Here is a 15,209-nt window from a genome sequence, read left to right as displayed (position 1 = left end):
AGCACAGCCCGGGGTAAACGTCAGCAGGCCGTTCTGAAACTCATATGTTTCGGGGACAGGCCCAACACCGCACAGGAGTTGTGGGGGAGTATAGAACAACAGACCGACGAGTGGTTGCTGCCGGTGAGCCTCAAGCCCGGCCTGGTGGTGTGCGATAATGGGCGAAATCTCGTTGCAGCTCTGGGACTAGCCGGTTTGACGCACATCCCTTGCCTGGCGCATGTGCTGAATTTGGTGGTGCAGAAGTTCATTCGCAACTACCCCGACATGTCAGAGCTGCTGCATAAAGTGCGGGCCGTCTGTTCGCGCTTCCGGCGTTCACACCCTGCCGCTGCTCGCCTGTCTGCGCTACAGCGTAACTTTGGCCTTCCCGCTCACCGCCTCAAATGCGACGTGCCCACCAGGTGGAACTCCACCTTGCACATGCTGGACAGACTGTGCGAGCAGCAGCAGGCCATAGTGGAGTTTCAGCTGCAGCACGCACGGGTCAGTCGCACTGCGGATCAGACCCACTTCACCACCAATGACTGGGCCTCCATGCGAGACCTGTGTGCCCTGTTGCGCTGTTTCGAGTACTCCACCAACATGGCCAGTGGCGATGACGCCGTTATCAGCGTAACAATACCACTTCTATGTCTCCTTGAGAAAACACTTAGGGCGATGATGGAAGAGGAGGTGGCCCAGGAGGAAGAGGAGGAAGAGGGGTCATTTTTAGCACTTTCAGGCCAGTCTCTTCGAAGTGACTCAGAGGGAGGTATTTTGCAACACCAGAGGCCAGGTATAAATGTGGCCAGACAGGGCCCACTACTGGAGGACGAGGAGGACGAGGATGAGGAGGAGGTTGAGGAGGATGAGGATGAAGCATGTTCACAGCGGGGTGGCACCCAAAGCAGCTCGGGCCCATCACTGGTGCGTGGCTGGGGGGAAACACAGGACGATGACGATACGCCTCCCACAGAGGACAGCTTGTCCTTACCTCTGGGCAGCCTGGCACACATGAGCGACTACATGCTGCAGTGCCTGCGCAACGACAGCAGAGTTGCCCACATTTTAACGTGTGCGGACTACTGGGTTGCCACCCTGCTGGATGCCCGGTACAAAGACAATGGGCCCACCTTACTTCCTACACTGGAGCGTGATAGGAAGATGCGGGAGTACAAGCGCACGTTGGTAGACGCGCTACTGAGAGCATTCCCAAATGTCACAGGGGAACCAGTGGAAGCCCAAGGCGAAGGCAGAGGAGGAGCAAGAGGTCGCCAACGCAGCTGTGTCACGGCCAGCTCCTCTCAGGGCAGGGTTAGCATGGCAGAGATGTGGAAAAGTTTTGTCACCACGCCACAGCTAACTGCACCACCACCTGATACGGAACGTGTTAGCAGGAGGCAACATTTCACTAACATGGTGGAACAGTACCTGTGCACACCCCTCCACGGACTGACTGATGGTACGGCCCCATTCAACTTCTGGGTCTCCAAATTGTCCACGTGGCCAGAGCTAGCCTTTTATGCCTTGGAGGTGCTATACTGCCCGGCGGCCAGCGTTTTGTCTGAACGTGTATTCAGCACGGCAGGGGGCGTCATTACAGACAAACGCAGCCGACTGTCTACAGCCAATGTGGACAAGCTGACGTTCATAAAAATGAACCAGGTATGGATCCCACAGGACCTGTCCATCCCTTGTGCAGATTAGATATTAACTACCTCCCCTTAACAATATATTATTCTACTCCAGGGCACTTCCTCATTCAATACTATTTTTATTTTCATTTTACCATTATATTGCAAGGCAACCCAAAGTTGAATGAACCTCTCCTCTGTCTGGGTGCCGGGGCCTAAATGTGTGACAGTGGCCTGTTCCAGTGGTGGGTGACGTGAAGCCTGATTCTCTGCTATGACATGAAGACTGATTCTGCGCTGACATAAGGCCAGATTCTCTGTTACGGGACCTCTCTCCTCTGTCTGGGTGCCTGGGCCTAAATGTGTGACAGTGGCCTGTTCCAGTGGTGGGTGACGTGATGCCTGATTCTCTGCTATGACATGAAGACTGATTCTGCGCTGACATAAGGCCAGATTCTCTGTTACGGGACCTCTCTCCTCTGCCTGGGTGCCGGGGCCTAAATGTGTGACAGTGGCCTGTTCCAGTGGTGGGTGACGTGAAGCCTGATTCTCTGCTATGACATGAAGACAGATTCTGTGCTGACATAAGGCCAGATTCACTGTTACGGGACCTCTCTCCTCTGCCTGGGTGCCTGGGCCTAAATATGTGACAGTGGCCTGTTCCAGTGGTGGGTGACGTGAAGCCTGATTCTCTGCTATGACATGAAGACAGATTCTGTGCTGACATAAGGCCAGATTCTCTGTTACGGGACCTCTCTCCTCTGCCTGGGTGCCTGGGCCTAAATGTGTGACAGTGGCCTGTTCCAGTGGTGGGTGACGTGATGCCTGATTCTCTGCTATGACATGAAAACTGATTCTGTGCTGACATAAGGCCAGATTCTCTGTTACGGGACCTCTCTCCTCTGCCTGGGTGCCTGGGCCTAAATATGTGACAGTGGCCTGTTCCAGTGGTGGGTGACGTGAAGCCTGATTCTCTGCTATGACATGAAGACAGATTCTGTGCGGACATAAGGCCAGATTCTCTGTTACGGGACCTCTCTCCTCTGTCTGGGTGCCGGGGCCTGAATATGTGACAGTGGCCTGTTCCAGTGGTGGGTGACGTGAAGCCTGATTCTCTGCTATGACATGAAGACAGATTCTGTGCTGACATAAGGCCAGATTCTCTGTTACGGGACCTCTCTCCTCTGTCTGGGTGCCGGGGCCTAAATATGTGACAGTGGCCTGTTCCAGTGGTGGGTGACGTGAAGCCTGATTCTCTGCTATGACATGAAGACAGATTCTGTGCTGACATAAGGCCAGATTCTCTGTTACGGGACCTCTCTCCTCTGCCTGGGTGCCTGGGCCTAAATGTGTGACAGTGGCCTGTTCCAGTGGTGGGTGACGTGATGCCTGATTCTCTGCTATGACATGAAGACTGATTCTGCACTGACATAAGGCCAGATTCTCTGTTACGGGACCTCTCTCCTCTGTCTGGGTGCCTGGGCCTAAATGTGTGACAGTGGCCTGTTCCAGTGGTGGGTGACGTGATGCCTGATTCTCTGCTATGACATGAAGACTGATTCTGCGCTGACATAAGGCCAGATTCTCTGTTACAGGACCTCTCTCCTCTGTCTGGGTGCCGGGGCCTAAATATGTGACAGTGGCCTGTTCCAGTGGTGGGTGACGTGAAGCCTGATTCTCTGCTATGACATGAAGACTGATTCTGTGCTGACATAAGGCCAGATTCTCTGTTACGGGACCTCTCTACTCTGCCTGGGTGCCGGGGCCTAAATGTGTGACAGTGGCCTGTTCCAGTGGTGGGTGACGTGAACTCTGATTCTCTGCTATGACATGAAGACTGATTCTGTGCTGACATAAGGCCAGATTCTCTGTTACGGGACCTCTCTCCTCTGCCTGGGTTCCTGGCCCTAAATATGTGACAGTGGCCTGTTCCAGTGGTGGGTGACGTGAAGCCTGATTCTCTGCTATGACATGAAGACAGATTCTGTGCTGACATAAGGCCAGATTCTCTGTTATGGGACCTCTCTCCTCTGCCTGGGTGCCTGGGCCTAAATGTGTGACAGTGGCCTGTTCCAGTGGTGGGTGACGTGATGCCTGATTCTCTGCTATGACATGAAGACTGATTCTGCACTGACATAAGGCCAGATTCTCTGTTACGGGACCTCTCTCCTCTGTCTGGGTGCCTGGGCCTAAATGTGTGACAGTGGCCTGTTCCAGTGGTGGGTGACGTGATGCCTGATTCTCTGCTATGACATGAAGACTGATTCTGCGCTGACATAAGGCCAGATTCTCTGTTACAGGACCTCTCTCCTCTGTCTGGGTGCCGGGGCCTAAATATGTGACAGTGGCCTGTTCCAGTGGTGGGTGACGTGAAGCCTGATTCTCTGCTATGACATGAAGACTGATTCTGTGCTGACATAAGGCCAGATTTTCTGTTACGGGACCTCTCTACTCTGCCTGGGTGCCGGGGCCTAAATGTGTGACAGTGGCCTGTTCCAGTGGTGGGTGACGTGAACTCTGATTCTCTGCTATGACATGAAGACTGATTCTGTGCTGACATAAGGCCAGATTCTCTGTTACGGGACCTCTCTCCTCTGCCTGGGTTCCTGGCCCTAAATATGTGACAGTGGCCTGTTCCAGTGGTGGGTGACGTGATGCCTGATTCTCTGCTATGACATGAAGACAGATTCTGTGCTGACATAAGGCCAGATTCTCTGTTACGGGACATCTCTCCTCTGCCTGGGTGCCTGGGCCTAAATGTGTGACAGTGGCCTGTTCCAGTGGTGGGTGACGTGATGCCTGATTCTCTGCTATGACATGAAGACTGATTCTGTGCTGACATAAGGCCAGATTCTCTGTTACGGGACCTCTCTCCTCTGCCTGGGTGCCGGGGCCTAAATGTGTGACAGTGGCCTGTTCCAGTGGTGGGTGACGTGAAGTCTGATTCTCTGCTATGACATGAAGACTGATTCTGTGCTGACATAAGGCCAGATTCTCTGTTACGGGACCTCTCTCCTCTGCCTGGGTGCCTGGGCCTAAATATGTGACAGTGGCCTGTTCCAGTGGTGGGTGACGTGATGCCTGATTCTCTGCTATGACATGAAGACAGATTCTGTGCTGACATAAGGCCAGATTCTCTGTTACGGGACCTCTCTCCACTGCCTGGGTGCCTGGGCCTAAATGTGTGACAGTGGCCTGTTCTAGTGGTGGGTGACGTGAAGCCTGATTCTCTGCTATGACATGAAGACTGATTCTGTGCTGACATAAGGCCAGATTATCTGTTACGGGACCTCTCTCCTCTGTCTGGGTGCCGGGGCCTAAATGTGTGACAGTGGCCTGTTCCAGTGGTGGGTGACGTGAAGCCTGATTCTCTGCTATGACATGAAGACTGATTCTGCGCTGACATAAGGCCAGATTCTCTGTTACGGGACCTCTCTCCTCTGTCTGGGTGCCGGGGCCTAAATGTGTGACAGTGGCCTGTTCCAGTGGTGGGTGACGTGAAGCCTGATTCTCTGCTATGACATGAAGACAGATTCTGTGCTGACATAAGGCCAGATTCTCTGTTACGGGACCTCTCTCCTCTTCCTGGGTGCCGGGGCCTAAATATGTGACAGTGGCCTGTTCCAGTGGTGGGTGACGTGAAGCCTGATTCTCTGCTATGACATGAAGACTGATTCTGCGCTGACATAAGGCCAGATTCTCTGTTACGTGACCTCTCTCCTCTGCCTGGGTGCCGGGGCCTAAATGTGTGACAGTGGCCTGTTCCAGTGGTGGGTGACGTGAAGCCTGATTCTCTGCTATGACATGAAGACAGATTCTGTGCTGACATAAGGCCAGATTCTCTGTTACGGGACCTCTCTCCTCTGTCTGGGTGCCGGGGCCTAAATGTGTGACAGTGGCCTGTTCCAGTGGTGGGTGACGTGAAGCCTGATTCTCTGCTATGACATGAAGACTGATTCTGCGCTGACATAAGGCCAGATTCTCTGTTACGGGACCTCTCTCCTCTGTCTGGGTGCCGGGGCCTAAATGTGTGACAGTGGCCTGTTCCAGTGGTGGGTGACGTGAAGCCTGATTCTCTGCTATGACATGAAGACAGATTCTGTGCTGACATAAGGCCAGATTCTCTGTTACGGGACCTCTCTCCTCTTCCTGGGTGCCGGGGCCTAAATATGTGACAGTGGCCTGTTCCAGTGGTGGGTGACGTGAAGCCTGATTCTCTGCTATGACATGAAGACTGATTCTGCGCTGACATAAGGCCAGATTCTCTGTTACGTGACCTCTCTCCTCTGCCTGGGTGCCGGGGCCTAAATGTGTGACAGTGGCCTGTTCCAGTGGTGGGTGACGTGAAGCCTGATTCTCTGCTATGACATGAAGACAGATTCTGTGCTGACATAAGGCCAGATTCTCTGTTACGGGACATCTCTCCTCTGCCTGGGTGCCTGGGCCTAAATGTGTGACAGTGGCCTGTTCCAGTGGTGGGTGACGTGATGCCTGATTCTCTGCTATGACATGAAGACTGATTCTGTGCTGACATAAGGCCAGATTCTCTGTTACGGGACCTCTCTCCTCTGCCTGGGTGCCGGGGCCTAAATGTGTGACAGTGGCCTGTTCCAGTGGTGGGTGACGTGAAGTCTGATTCTCTGCTATGACATGAAGACTGATTCTGTGCTGACATAAGGCCAGATTCTCTGTTACGGGACCTCTCTCCTCTGCCTGGGTGCCTGGGCCTAAATATGTGACAGTGGCCTGTTCCAGTGGTGGGTGACGTGATGCCTGATTCTCTGCTATGACATGAAGACAGATTCTGTGCTGACATAAGGCCAGATTCTCTGTTACGGGACCTCTCTCCACTGCCTGGGTGCCTGGGCCTAAATGTGTGACAGTGGCCTGTTCTAGTGGTGGGTGACGTGAAGCCTGATTCTCTGCTATGACATGAAGACTGATTCTGTGCTGACATAAGGCCAGATTCTCTGTTACGGGACCTCTCTCCTCTGTCTGGGTGCCGGGGCCTAAATGTGTGACAGTGGCCTGTTCCAGTGGTGGGTGACGTGAAGCCTGATTCTCTGCTATGACATGAAGACTGATTCTGCGCTGACATAAGGCCAGATTCTCTGTTACGGGACCTCTCTCCTCTGTCTGGGTGCCGGGGCCTAAATGTGTGACAGTGGCCTGTTCCAGTGGTGGGTGACGTGAAGCCTGATTCTCTGCTATGACATGAAGACAGATTCTGTGCTGACATAAGGCCAGATTCTCTGTTACGGGACCTCTCTCCTCTTCCTGGGTGCCGGGGCCTAAATATGTGACAGTGGCCTGTTCCAGTGGTGGGTGACGTGAAGCCTGATTCTCTGCTATGACATGAAGACTGATTCTGCGCTGACATAAGGCCAGATTCTCTGTTACGTGACCTCTCTCCTCTGCCTGGGTGCCGGGGCCTAAATGTGTGACAGTGGCCTGTTCCAGTGGTGGGTGACGTGAAGCCTGATTCTCTGCTATGACATGAAGACAGATTCTGTGCTGACATAAGGCCAGATTCTCTGTTACGGGACCTCTCTCCTCTGTCTGGGTGCCTGGGCCTAAATGTGTGACAGTGGCCTGTTCCAGTGGTGGGTGATGTGAAGCCTGATTCTCTGCTATGACATGAAGACTGATTCTGCGCTGACATGAAGCCAGATTCTCTGCTATGGCATGAAGAGACTAATTCTCTGCTGATATGAAGCCAGATTCTTTGCTATGACATGAAGAGACTGATTCTCTGCTGACGTAAAGCCAGATTCTCTGCTATGGGACCTCTGTCCAATTGATATTGGTTAATTTTTATTTTTTTTATTTTTATTTTAATTCATTTCCCTATCCACATTTGTTTGCAGGGGATTTACCTACATGTCGCTGCCTTTTGCAGCCCTCTAGCTCTTTCCTGGGCTGTTTTACAGCCTTTTTAGTGCCGAAAAGTTCGGGTCCCCTTTGACTTCAATGGGGTTCGGGTTCGGGACGAAGTTCGGGTCGGGTTCGGATCCCGAACCCGAACATTTCCGGGAAGTTCGGCCGAACTTCTCAAACCCGAACTTCCAGGTGTTCGCTCAACTCTAATAACAACCCTATTGTTGAGGAATTCTCAGGGCCAGGGGGGGCCGTGTCGATTATATCTTTTATCGTTAGAAGTGGGGAGGGAAAAGGGATGGAACAGTGAAATGTAGACAGCCACTTCCATGCCTCTAAAGTTGCTTTGACAATTGGGTAATGAGATAGCGGTTCAGTCAGAACGTTTTGGCGCCCTAGTAGGAGTGCTCTAACTGGTTTGTTTAGTATGTCGAGTTCCATTTTTTCTTGTTTTTGGGGGCTTTTTGTGGAATGCGAAGAGGGGCATAGCCAAGATACTGGATTGGGTAAGGTTGTCCATAGTTTCAAAAATTGAAGACTTGAGTGGGATATAGTTGAGGGAGAATAGATCTTTTATTTCGGGGCTAATTTTAACACCCAAGTAGGTGATGGTGGGAGAGGACCAGTTGAAGGGAGAGTTCTCCATTAAACGTCGCTTGGTAGTGAGGGAGATACCAATGCATAAGACTAGAGATTTATTAGTATTTATCTTGAAGTCTGAAACTGTGCTATAAAGGTTGAGATGGGATTGAATGCAGGGTAGGGAAACTTCCGGATTTATTGTCATCATTAGAACATCATCCGCAAATGCTGCAATTTTCTGTTTATTACCTCCTAAATATAGACCCTCAATTCTCCTGTCCGATCTTATAATAGATAAGAGCAGTTCCAATGCTAGGATGAATAAAAGTGGGGACAGGGGACAGCCCTGGCGCGTCCCATTGTTTATAGCAAAGGCAGAGGATAGATTCCCATTAACCATAACCAGAGCTGTTGCCTGGTCGTACATGGCAAAGGTAGCTTGTACATAGGAACCAGGAAGGCCAAATCTGAGCAAGACACTTTTCAGATATGTCCAGTTGACTCTATCGAATCCTGTCTCAGCATCAGTGCTGAGGAGGAGCAAAGGGGAAGAGATGTGATTGGCATGACAGAGCGCATTAATCACTCTAGATGTGTTGTCTTTGCCTTCTCTGTTGCAGATAAAACCGACCTGGTCCCAGTGAACAAGATGGGGGAGAAGATTAGCCAATCTGTTGGCTAGCATTTTGGCCAGTAGTTTGAGGTCTATATTAACCGCCTCCGGACAGCCTAACGCAGTTTCGCGTTCCGGAGGCGGCAGTCCTGCGCACAGTCACGCATATGCGTCATCTCGCGAGACGCGAGATTTCCTGTGAACGCGCGCACACAGGCGCGCACGCTCACAGGATCGGAAGGTAAGCGAGTGAATCTCCAGCCTGCCAGCGGCGATCGTTCGCTGGCAGGCTGGAGATGTGATTTTTTTAACCCCTAACAGGTATATTAGACGCTGTTATGATAACAGAGTCTAATATACCTGGTCCTCTGGTGGTCCCCTTTGTTTGGATCGACCACCAGAGGACACAGGTAGCTCAGTAATATGTTGCACCAAGCACCACTACACTACACCCCCCCCCCTGTCACTTATTAACCCCTTATTCACCCTTGATCACCCTTGATCACCCCTGATCACCCTATATAGACTCCCTGATCACCCCCCTGTCAATCATCACCCCCCTTTCAGGCTCTATTCAGAGGTCCGTATGAATTTTACGGATCCACTGATACATGGATCGGATCCGCAAAACACATACGGACATCTGAATGGAGCCTTACAGGGGGGTGATCACCCCATATAGACTCCCTGATCACCCCCCTGTCATTGATCACCCCCCTGTCATTGATCACCCCCCTGTAAGGCTGCATTCAGATGTCCGTATGATTTTTACGGATCCACTGATACATGGATCGGATCCGCAAAACACATACGGACATCTGAATGGAGCCTTACAGGGGGGTGATCACCCCATATAGACTCCCTGATCACCCCCCTGTCATTGATCACCCCCCTGTCATTGATCACCCCCCTGTAAGGCTGCATTCAGATGTCCGTATGATTTTTACGGATCCACTGATACATGAATCGGATCCGCAAAACACATACGGACATCTGAATGAAGCCTTACAGGGGGGTGATCACCCCATATAGACTCCCTGATCACCCCCCTGTCATTGATTACCCCCCTGTCATTAATCACCCCCCTGTAAGGCTGCATTCAGATGTCCGTATGATTTTTACGGATCCACTGATACATGGATCGGATCCGCAAAACACATACGGACATCTGAATGGAGCCTTACAGGGGGGTGATCACCCCATATAGACTCCCTGATCACCCCCCTGTCATTGATCACCCCCTGTCATTCATCACCCCCTGTCATTCATCACCCCCCTGTCATTCATCACCCCCCTGTAAGGCTGCATTCAGATGTCCGTATGATTTTTACGGATCCACTGATACATGGATCGGATCCGCAAAACACATACGGACATCTGAATGGAACCTCACAGGGGGGTGATCACCCCATATAGACTCCCTGATCACCCCCCTGTCATTGATCACCCCCCTGTCATTGATCACCCCCCTGTAAGGCTCCATTCAGACATTTTTTTGGCCCAAGTTAGCGGAAATTATTATTTTTTTTCTTACAAAGTCTCATATTCCACTAACTTGTGTCAAAAAATAAAATCTCACATGAACTCACCATACCCCTCACGGAATCCAAATGCGTAAAATTTTTTAGACATTTATATTCCAGACTTCTTCTCACGCTTTAGGGCCCCTAGAATGCCAGGGCAGTATAATTACCCCACATTTGACCCCATTTCGGAAAGAAGACACCCCAAGGTATTCCGTGAGGGGCATATTGAGTCCATGAAAGATTGAAATTTTTGTCCCAAGTTAGCGGAAAGGGAGACTTTGTGAGAAAAAATAAATAAATCTTTTTCCGCTAACTTGTGCCAAAATTTTTTTTTTCTATGAACTCGCCATGCCCCTCATTGAATACCTTGGGGTGTCTTCTTTCCAAAATGGGGTCACATGTGGGGTATTTATACTGCCCTGGCATTCTAGGGGCCCTAAAGCGTGAGAAGAAGTCAGGGATCCAAATGTCTAAAAATGCCCTCATAAAATGAATGTGGGCCCCTTTGCGCATCTAGGCTGCAAAAAAGTGTCACACATGTGGTATCACCGTATTCAGGAGAAGTTGGGCAATGTGTTTTGGCGTGTCATTTTACATATACCCATGCTGGGTGAGATAAATAGCTTGGTCAAATGCCAACTTTGTATAAAAAATGGGAAAAGTTGTCTTTTGCCGAGATATTTCTCTCACCCAGCATGAGTATATGTAAAAAGACACCCCAAAACACATTCCCCAACTTCTCCTGAGTACGGAGATACCACATGTGTGACACTTTTTTGCAGCCTAGGTGGGCAAAGGGGCCCATATTCCAAAGAGCACCTTTCGGATTTCACCGGCCAATTTTTACAGATTTTTATTTCAAACAACTTACCACACATTTGGGCCCCTAGAATGCCAGGGCAGTATAACTACCCCAAAAGTGACCCCATTTTGAAAAGAAGACACCCCAAGGTATTCGCTGATGGGCATAGTGAGTTAATGGAAGTTTTTATTTTTTGTCACAAGTTAGTGGAATATGAGACTTTGTAAGAAAAAAAAAAATCATCATTTTCCACTAACTTGTGACAAAAAATAAAAAGTTTTATGAACTCACTTTGCCCATCAGTGAATACCTTAGGGTGTCTACTTTCCGAAATGGGGTCATTTCTGGGGTGTTTGTACTGTCTGGCCATTGTAGAACCTCAGGAAACATGACAGGTGCTCAGAAAGTCAGAGCTGCTTCAAAAAGAGGAAATTCACATTTTTGTACCATAGTTTGTAAACGCTATAACTTTTACCCAAACCATTTTTTTTTTACCCAAACATTTTTTTTTATCAAAGACATGTAGAACAATAAATTTAGAGAAAAATTTATATATGGATGTCGTTTTTTTTGCTAAATTTTACACCTGAAAGTGAAAAATGTCATTTTTTTTCAAAAGAATCGTTAAATTTCGATTAATAACAAAAAAAGTAAAAATGTCAGCAGCAATGAAATACCACCAAATGAAAGCTCTATTAGTGAGAAGAAAAGGAGGTAAAATTCATTTGGGTGGTAAGTTGCATGACCGAGCAATAAACGGTGAAAGTAGTGTAGGTCAGAAGTGTAAAAAGTTGCCTGGTCTTTAAGGGTGTTTAAGCTAGGGGGGCTGAGGTGGTAAGGAGGGATATGGGCCTATAATTGGAGCACTGTTTTGGGTCTTTCCCTTCTTTACGAATGAGCGTAATATGGGCCGCTGTCATGTCTCTAGATAGCGGGACACCTTTAAGTGCTAGGTTGCAGACCTCAAGAACGTGGGGAAGGAGGATTTCATGGAAGTTTTTATAGTATGAGACTGGAAGGCCATCCGGGCCTGGGCTCTTCCCTTTCGGCATTTGACTCAAGGCTTTATTAAGTTCGATTAAAGTGAAGGGAGATTCTAGTTTTAGCTTTTGGTCTGGAGAGATGGAAGGGATATTAGTAGGGATGAGCGAACCCGAACTGTATAGTTCGGGTTCGTACCGAATTTTGGGGTGTCTGTGACACGGACCCGAACCCTAACATTTTTGTAAAAGTCTGGGTTCGGGTTCGGTGTTCGGCGCTTTCTTGGCGCTTTTTGAAAGGCTGCAAAGCAGCCAATCAACAAGCGTCATACTACTTGCCCCAAGAGGCCATCACAGCCATGCCTACTATTGGCATGGCTGTGATTGGCCAGTGCAGCATGTGACCCAGCCTCTAATTAAGCTGGAGTCACGTAGCGCCGCACGTCACTCTGCTATGATCAGTGTAGGGAGAGGTTGCAGCTGCTGTTAGGGCGAGATTAGGCAGTGATTAACTCAGCAAAAACACTTAATTCAGTGATCGATCCACAGCTGTGGATCATTGAACTGCTGCTATTTAATTGCTCACAGTTTTTAGGCTGCCCAGAGCGTTTTTATGTCACTTTTTTCTTTGGTGATCAGCGGCCATTTTGTGTCTTGTGGTGCGCCAGCACAAGCTGCCACCAAGTCCATTTAATCATCAATAGTGTGGTTATTTTTTTGCTATATCCTACATCAGGGGCTTGGCTGTGCTTGCTATTTTATTGAGGGGTAAAATACAATTGCCAAAATAGCAGTACCCTAAATCTGGTGTTTCAGCTGTGGCTAGCCAATTGTAATACTGTCTGCTGTCTGCCGAAGCACAGTTTTTGTTCTGGGTTGAATACAATTCCCAACTTAGCAATTCCCTAAATAATTTTTTTCTGCTGTATCAGGCCAAGTTTAAATCGATCCATAAAAGGGTATATTAGATTTAAGGTGCGGATAGTGTCATCCTCAATAACTTCACACGCTACCGTGCATTTCCAAGTTTAATTCTGTCCGTAAACGTATACCTGTCACCCAGCGCCTAAATAATAGGCCTAAAATTTATATTCAGCTAAATCTGTGTTTATTGCTGAGGCTGGTCAATTCATTTAGTGTCCGCCAAAGCACAGTTTTTGTTCTGGGTTGAATACAATTCCCAACTTAGCAATTCCCAAAATATTTTTTTCTGCTGTATCAGGCCAAGTTTAAATTGATCCATAAAAGGGTATATTAGATTTAAGGTGCGGATAGTGTCATACTCAATAACTTCACACGCTACCATGCATTTCCAAGTTTAATTCTGTCCGTAAACGTAAACCTGTCACCCAGCGCCTAAATAATAGGCCTAAAATTTATATTCAGCTAAATCTGTGTTTATTGCTAAGGCTGGTCAATTCATTTAGTGTCCGCCAAAGCACAGTTTTTGTTCTGGGTTGAATACAATTCCCAACTTAGCAATTCCCTAAATAATTTTTTTCTGCTGTATCAGGCCAAGTTTAAATCGATTCATAAAAGGGTATATTAGATTTAAGGTGCGGATAGTGTCATCCTCAAAAACTTCACACGCTACTGTGCATTTCCAAGTCTAATTCTGTCCGTAAAAGGGATACCTGTCATCCAGGGCCTAAATACTAGGCCTACAATTTATATTCAGCTAAATCTGTCGTTACTGCTGTGCCTGTATTAGTGTAATACGGTACCCAAATAGATAGCCAGATAGTGTTAGGTGCCTGTAAAAAAAGGCCTGAATTTGAATTCAATACATTGGGCCAAATAATTTTTTTCTTATTGTGGTGAACGGTAACAATGAGGAAAACATCTAGTAAGGGACGCGGACATGGTCGTGGTAGTGTTAGTGGACCCTCTGGTGCTGGGAGAGGACATGGCCATTCTGCCACAGCCACACGTCCTAGTGAACCAACTACCTCAGGTCCCAGTAGCAGCCAGAATTTACAGCGATATTTGGTGGGGCCCAATGCCGTTCTAAGGATGGTAAGGCCTGAGCAGGTACAGGCATTAGTCAATTGGGTGGCCGACAGTGGATCCAGCACGTTCACATTATCTCCCACCCAGTCTTCTGCAGAAAGCGCACAGATGGCGCCTGAAAATTAAGCCCATCAGTCTGTGACATCACCCCCATGCATATCAGGGAAACTGTCTGAGCCTCAAGTTATGCAGCAGTCTCTTATGCTGTTTGAAGACTCTGCTGGCAGGGTTTCCCAAGGGCATCCACCTAGCCCTTCCCCAGGGGTGGAAGAGATAGAATGCACTAACGCACAACCACTTATGTTTCCTGATGAGGACATGGGAATACCACCTCAGCACGTCTCTGATGATGACGAAACACAGGTGCCAACTGCTGCGTCTTTCTGCAGTGTGCAGACTGAACAGGAGGTCAGGGAAGAAGACTGGGTGGAAGACGATGCAGGGGACGATGAGGTCCTAGACCCCACATGGAATGAAGGTCGTGCCACTGACTTTCAGAATTCGGAGGAAGAGGCAGTGGTGAGACCGAGCCAACAGCGTAGCAAAAGAGGGAGCAGTGGGCAAAAGCAGAACACCCGCCGCCAAGAGAGTCCGTCTGCTACTGGCCACTGCCATCTGGGACCGAGCACCCCAAAGGCATCTTCAAGGAGTTCCCTGGCGTGGCAGTTCTTCAAACAATGTGCTGACGACAAGACCCGAGTGGTTTGCACGCTGTGCCATCAGAGCCTGAAGCGAGGCATTAACGTTCTGAACCTTAGCACAACCTGCATGACCAGGCACCTGCATGCAAAGCATGAACTGCAGTGGAGTAAACACCTTAAAAACAAGAAACTCACTCAGGCTCCCCCTGCTACCTCTTCTGCTGCTGCCACCGCCTCGGCCTCTTCCTCCGCCTCTGGAGGAACGTTGGCACCTGCCGCCCAGCAAACAGAGGATGTACCACCAACACCACCACCTCTGTCACCAAGCATCTCAACCATGTCACACGGCAGCGTTCAGCTCTCCATCTCACAAACATTTGAGAGAAAGCGTAAATTCCCACCTAGCCACCCTCGATCCCTGGCCCTGAATGCCAGCATTTCGAAACTACTGGCCTATGAAATGCTGTCATTCAGGCTGGTGGACACAGACATCTTCAAACAGCTCATGTCGCTTGCTGTCCCACAGTATGTTGTTCCCAGCCGCCACTACTTCTCCAAGAGA

This window comes from Bufo bufo, chromosome 4 (assembly GCF_905171765.1).
Source record: "Bufo bufo chromosome 4, aBufBuf1.1, whole genome shotgun sequence".
NCBI classification, from domain to species: Eukaryota; Metazoa; Chordata; class Amphibia; order Anura; family Bufonidae; genus Bufo; species Bufo bufo.
This window is presented reverse-complemented; position numbering follows the sequence as displayed.